Consider the following 7,244-nt stretch of genomic DNA (forward strand, 5'->3'; position numbering starts at 1 on the left):
ACCCGGCTGTCAAGTGTTCGGCGAGCGATCGCATTGGCGCTTCCGACAGATTGTCGCACTGCGTAAACAAGCACGGGTACTGCCGGCACATAAAAGAAGAGATTAATTAATAGAACTAAAGTGTAGATTGTGTGTTATGTCATGAAAATAAGCACTAACTGTCCGTACACAGCTATATGAACAGGAGTATTAGTGCAGTCGTCCTCATCGGCGCACTCCTGGGGAAATTTCATGCTCATGCGGCAAATGTTAATTCGTGTACTCTTCGTTCAAGCAGTCGCTTAGAAAGAATGCGAGATATTTGTTAAACAAACAGCAGAAGAAGTGAGCAGCAGATATCGAAATGAACAGCCGCAGATCCGAAAAGAGTCGAGCGGCTGTGGGAGGGGCGAAGCGACGGTGGCGGTGGCGGCTATTTGTAGGTTCGGGGTGTGTTCGCGTTTCGAAGGCATTCCAAAACTTGGAATGTCTCCGCGGAGCTCCGTCGACTGGAATTTCATCTGAACCGAATGCCGGTGAAAAAATTGGCTGTGGCTTAGCTAAGGTTGAACCTGGATATCTCGAAGCGAAAAGCTGCGGCGAGGCGGAGGAGGAGCCGCGCGTGTAGTGAATACGGTGTTGTCTTAGAAGGCTGCTTTAGAGACATGTACTGTGGTGTGCATTCCTTTTGGGTGTACACGAAGATATTAGAGACAGGCATTTGCTTTCCTTAAAAGCAATTTTCATTTCATTTTCCTTAAGGCCATTACGGCGCGGTTCGGGTATCCACCGAGATATGAGAGTGTCAGGAGTCGTTTCCTTTCCCTAAAACCAATTTTTTTTTCATTTTGCTTCCCTTACGGCGAGGTTCGGGTGTCCACCGAGATATGAAAGGTTCCTCGCGCACTGCTTGTCTATTGTTTATTTTTTTATTTGTGCCGCGTGTGATGTCACTCCTTTCGGGTGTACACGAAGATACGAGAGACGGGCATTTTCTTTCCTTAAAACCAATTTGCATTTCATTTCATTTTCCTTAAGACCCTTACGGCGCGGTTCGGGCATCCACCGAGATATGAGAGAGACAGGCGTCGTTTCCTTTCCTTAAAACGAATTTTCTTTTCATTTTCCTTCCCTTACGGCGTGGTTCGGATGTGCACCGAAATATGAGTGTTTCCGGGCGCATTGTTTGCCTTTGTTTGTTTGTTTGTTTGCGCCTCTCCTGTGACGTCCCTCGGTTCTGCGCATGCGCAGCTGGGGCTAATTCTGATCACGGACCATACACCAGACTCGAGTTTGACTAGCCTAGTGAAGCTTTTCGCTTCAAAGCTTCGTGTCGCAGCGTAAGTTCGGCAGTCGAGTCGAATGACATTCAGTTGGAAGGCATTCGAAACACCCGTGTAGCAGGGGTATTAATTAAACCATGCTAGGCACGACTGCCACAGCATGGGATGTTCAAGAGAAGGCATTACTGGCCTAGTCAAGCCAAGGTTATCGGCGCTGCAATCGTGCCTTCAAGTGGAGGAGCGGTGGAGATCTATCAGCCACGTTACATTCCACGTCGCTCGCCGCAGCTGAATCCGCGCGCCGCTGCCGTGCCGACCGCAGCCTTTGCAGCTGTGGCCACATGACTAACCATGCGACTCGCCGTTTGCTCGAAAAAGAAGGCCTGCGCCATTTTCGCGGCATTCGCATTGCCTTTCTTGCTACGGACGGAGCGAGTTGGCCGGAGCCGTCTACGTCGTCGGACGACTTCGCTAAACCACGCTTAGTTGTGCTAAACTGCAAGCATTTTTGTTTCTTTAGCATCGTTTAGGCGTGAACTTTGAAAAATTGTAGCAAGCAGAGTTATGATCGAATAAAGTATAAAAAGTGCAGTGTAGGTGCTCCACAGCTACAGGGTTACGCACGCTTGCAGGCATTAGCCCACTTTTAATCTGCAGTTCGACAAGTTATGCGGTCCACAAATATTGTTACGTGGTGAATTGATTGAATAAATATGAACGCGCAGGTAGCTGACCGTGGTCTGTTGACACATACGAGCCGAAGCCGGCAGTCTGAAGGAGACGAGTAAATCAGCTGGTTGAAGCAAACATTTTCCAGCACCAACGCGTTCTATGCGCAATCACAAGAAATGTTCGTGCCGTCCGGCAGCTCGTTATCCACAGCGAGAGCCGGAGAAGCGTCTTGCAGCCGGGCACCCGCGCGCCGGCAGCCGTCGAAACGAGAAGGCCCGAAGGCCAGCGATGGCGGAATGGTCATGTGACCAAATATGGCGGCGCCCATGCTCCCGCTCTGTAAAGCGTATATATAATAGGGGTTATGCAAAATAGATCGCGCCATCTAGTGAGAGCGAAAATAACCAAGTCGGTCATATTGGTTACGTCGAGGAGCGCAGACGACGCTACCGACGCTACTACGGCACCATATTGTGGCTCGCTCGGCACGTATGCGTACATTGCACGTTTTGTTACCTTTGTTGCCGCAAAGATGCCGTTTCACTGCTGCGTTCCACTGTGTAAACAGCGTGGAGTCACAGACAGCAACGGAAACAAGGTATGTACGTGTCACAGCATTGTAAATGCAGAAGGGTATATGCTTGGGCTTGTTGGTTCATAACTGGAAGGTGAAAAACGTAGCGCAAAGAGACGAGGACACAGAAAGACGGACAACACACGGCGCTAACTTCCAAACAATGGTTTATTTCAGAAAGAAAGGTGGTTTTATAACGACATCACGACCAACACGCCGTCAAACCATGAGCTAGAAAAGCGTATCAGCCAGATATGCGAGCTCTTTCGCCATCAATGATACAGAGGGGGTACTAACACAATCATCTTTCAAAAGTGATATCCATTCCGCTTCTATGATTTCTCGTGTAAACCGGTTATTGTGCACTTTTAAAACCATGCATTGTTCAAGAAGCGGTATGCAGTGACACGACCGGCAGTGGGCTGACAACCCTTTTCCACGCATATCATCTACGTCACGCCCATGCTCTCGAAGCCTTTCATTCAGGCATCTGCCAGTTTGCCCTACATACTGCTTGCCACAGGAAAGAGGAATTTGATAAATGACATTTTCAATACAATTGACAAACTTTTTCCTATGTTTTTCCGTACAACCAACACCCTTTTTAGATTTTTTAAAATGTTTCGTACACAGATGACTCAACTTCTTAGGCGCCGAAAAAACCACTCTAGCTCCCGAACGTTGCGCTATTTTTTTGCGATTATGGGAAAACTTATAAAAATAAGGAATGACGGCAACTTTTTCTTTCTTACTCATGGCTTCCTGGTTATCCTGGCCTTTTTTATTGCAGACTTTTTTCAAAACACCTTCCGCCACAGACACTAGGACATGGGAAGGGTATCCAGCATTCTCAAGCCTCTTGCACTGCTGAGAAAAACTTTCATGCATGAGGTGCGGGCAAGAGGTGCTAGCCTTTCATTTTTTAATTCTCTGAAGAAATCTTGCCCGCACCTCATGCATGAAAGTTTTTCTCAGCAGTGCAAGAGGCTTGAGAATGCTGGATACCCTTCCCATGTCCTAGTGTCTGTGGCGGAAGGTGTTTTGAAAAAAGTCTGCAATAAAAAAGGCCAGGATAACCAGGAAGCCATGAGTAAGAAAGAAAAAGTTGCCGTCATTCCTTATTTTCATAAGTTTTCCCATAATCTAAAAAAAATAGCGCAACGTTCGGGAGCTAGAGTGGTTTTTCTCGGCGCCTAAGTTGAGTCATCTGTGTACGAAACATTTCAAAAAATCTAAAAAGGGTGTTGGTTGTACGAAAAAACATAGGAAAAAGTTTGTCAATTGTATTGAAAATGTCATTTATCAAATTCCTCTTTCCTGTGGCAAGCAGTATGTAGGGCAAACTGGCAGATGCCTGAATGAAAGGCTTCGAGAGCATGGGCGTGACGTAGATGATATGCGTGGAAAAGGGTTGTCAGCCCACTGCCGGTCGTGTCACTGCATACCGCTTCTTGAACAATGCATGGTTTTAGAAGTGCACAATAACCGGTTTACACGAGAAATCATAGAAGCGGAATGGATATCACTTTTGAAAGATGATTGTGTTAGTACCCCCTCTGTATCATTGATGGCGAAAGAGCTCGCATATCTGGCTGATACGCTTTTCTAGCTCATGGTTTGACGGCGTGTTGGTCGTGATGTCGTTATAAAACCACCTTTCTTTCTGAAATAAAGCATTGTTGGAAGTTAGCGCCGTGTGTTGTCCGTCTTTCTGTGTCCTCGTCTCTTTGCGCTACGTTTTTCACCTTGCAATTGTAAATGCTACTCGGGGGTGCGTTTGTTCTTCGGTGATGAAATGATCGCGTCTGGGGAGAGACTCCGACTTGTTTAGTGTACAGCTGAGACATATAAAGGAAGCTTGCCCTACGCTAACCGTTTTTCGTAGCGGGAATGTATAAAATTACGACAAGATTATATTCTGCGTCGTTTGATGAGCTGCGGCACCAGCTTGCACGTAGAGTGCGTCCGTGCCGCCGGTTTCCAACGGTGCCTCGTTGCAAGCTGAAGCTTCGCGCCGCTTAGGAGTAGAAACAGGTGCATTGTGTCACGTACGGAATCGAATGACGCTAGCGGTTATTCGGTATTCTCGGTGTAGGAAGTGGCGCATAGGTTCCGTATGTCGCATTTCTGCACCCAGTCGCGTCGAGGATTCGGCTGCGTGACGTGCCCATGAATGTGCTTCATGCGCCCAGAATTTTTTCGCGGCGCAAACTGATTACATGCGGAAGTTAAAAAAAAAGTGGCATCGTTTAAAATAGTACAACGACCGTCGCATGTGAGCAGGCTTGCCTCTCGAGGGGATCCCTGAGGAGAAAATGAAGCTAAGTTTTAAACCTGGCACTCGGTTCCACGCACTGAGCCCGATCTCGAGCGCAGCTCTGTATACATAGAGGCAACGAAAGTACGAACGCAGTGCCCTTTAAGCATATTTGCGCTGTGGTTTCACTTTGTTAGTTGGTACTTCGCTTAAGACAACTATGCTCACGGTTGTGCTTCAGGGGCTAGGTGATGTCACTAGAGCCGCTACAACTTGAAACTCTCCACCGCAGACTAGAAGTGCGTGTGCAATGTTACCATCTTATGCTTGGGACGTTTAGTTAAGCTGTCGCTTTTTGAGAATAGGAAAGTTTGCATGTGGTGACAAGATACAGAGCAACTTCTAACAATTTGGTTGAGTCATTTTGTTGCAAAAGGTACTAGAAAATGAAGATCAGGTTACAGCTCTGTCTTTTTTTATAGGTGCCCTTCACCGTATCCCGAAGGACGCCACACTGCATAAGAAGTGGATTGTAGCCATAAGAACAGATGAAGGCCCAAATTTTGCTGTGACCAAGTACACAAAAGTATGCTCTAAACATTTTCGAGTGCATGATTTCATTCCTGGTGTGGCTAGTGGCCATAACATTCTCCGAGAAAGAGCAGTGCCGTCTGTGTTTAGCTTTGGTAAGCAGTGCCAACAACGCAAGCCACCAAAGCAGCGTGGAGCAATGCTACCTAAGCAAGGCGCCAAGCCGCAGGATCAGCTGCTGCCCGCACAAGATCACACGCCAAGTCTGACAGCAGAACAGGCACTGTCTACTTCTAGAGATGCCAGTATGGCGGCAGAAACTGAAGATCTGCCAGAGCTTGCATCTTCAGATCAATCACAACAGGGAGAAATTGAGCGTCTTGTTGCCATTGTCGAGAAGCAAAACAAAGACATCCGGAAGCTTCACGATGAGTGTGGTCTATTAAAAGAACAGCTGCAGTCAGCAAGGGCTGAAGTTCTTGAACTGCGAACAGAGAAAACTGCCATGGCTCACCAGCTTACTTTTTCAAAGATTGTGATGAAGATGTGCATTTCTATAGCGGGCTGCCAAGCTATGAGAACTTCATATCTCTCCCGGTCTTCCTGCAACCTGGGGACGATGGCTGCAATGTTCTGCGTTCTGAGGGCAACAGTTCAGCTAGGTCGGCAAAGGGCCGCAAGATGAAGTTGAGCGCTGAGAATCAGCTCTTCTTGGTGTTGGTTAGGCTACGTCTCGGATTGTTTGAGGCTGACCTAGCACATAGGTTTGGCATCGCACAATCTACAGTGTCAAGAATATGCACATCCTGGCTGAATTTTCTGTATAAGAAATTGGGCAGTTAACCCTTGTGGGCAGCTAGAAACGTGATTAATGAGCACATGCCAGCTGTGTTTGTTGGGGACTATGCCTCAACAAGAGTAATCCTAGATGCCACGGAGATTCGCTGTGAAGTGCCATCATCTCTGTCACTTTAGTCGAGCACCTACTCCTCTTACAAATGCTCGAACACGTTCAAAGGACTCATAGGGGTTTCTCCTAATGGGCTCGTAACATTTGTGTCCGAGCTGTTTACAGGCTCCACTTCCGACAGAGAGTGTGTAGTAAGGAGTGGGTTTTTGGAGCTAGATTTTGAATAGAATGACAGTGTTATGGCAGACAAGGGGTTCGTTATTGATGATCTTTTGAAAAAGATGGGCGTGAAATTGAACACACCCCCATTTTTAAGAGGCGACACATTTTCAAGAGGCACGGTGCAGGAAACTAAAGAGATTGCATCGCTCAGGATACACGTCGAGCGGAGAATACAGCGAATCAAGGGGTATCATGTTTTTGACCGTCCAATCCCTCTTACTCTAGCTCCAGTGATTAATCAGATTTGGACAGTAGCAACTATCCTCACAAATTTCCAGAGTTCTCTAATTCAGTGCCAAAACAATGCCGATGCATTTTCATAACAGCTCCATGCGAGCTTACCATGGCAGATAAACAGCACGTGTGCAATGAAGACTTAACACAAAGTAGGCTATGCAGCGCTGCATTTGCAGCACTGTTATCTATTTTTGTTCTGTATTTGTTGCTCTTGCTACATTTATCTGCCTGAATGATTTGAGGCAGTGCTCCAGCCTGTCTGTTATTTATTGTGTTTTATCCCTTCTTACGAGCTTTGGTTTAGTTTATGGTTCATGGGGTCTAACGTGCCAAAGCGACTAAGGCTATGAGAGACGGCGTAGTGGAGGGCTCCGGAAATTTCGACCACCTGGGGTTCTTTAACGTGCACTGACATCGCACAGTACACGGGCCTCTAGAATTTCTCCTCCAAAGAAATTCAACCGCCGCGGCCGCGTCTTTCGGGTCAGCAACCGAGCACCATAGCCATTGAGCCACCGCAGCGGGCACCACTCTGTGGTTATGGTGCTCGGCTGCTGACCCGAAAGACGCGGGTTCTTT

The 7,244-nt window shown here is 47.3% G+C and overlaps 1 pseudogene; it reads left to right on the top strand.

Annotated features, from left to right (window-relative positions):
* The first annotated feature begins 6,158 nt into the window (after window positions 1-6,158).
* Window positions 6,159-6,751, top strand: LOC149354071 (uncharacterized; annotated as a pseudogene).
* The last annotated feature ends 493 nt before the right edge of the window (window positions 6,752-7,244 follow it).

Source organism: Amblyomma mixtum, chromosome 3 (assembly GCF_055824585.1).
Source record: "Amblyomma mixtum isolate Tamu chromosome 3, ASM5582458v1, whole genome shotgun sequence".
NCBI classification, from domain to species: Eukaryota; Metazoa; Arthropoda; class Arachnida; order Ixodida; family Ixodidae; genus Amblyomma; species Amblyomma mixtum.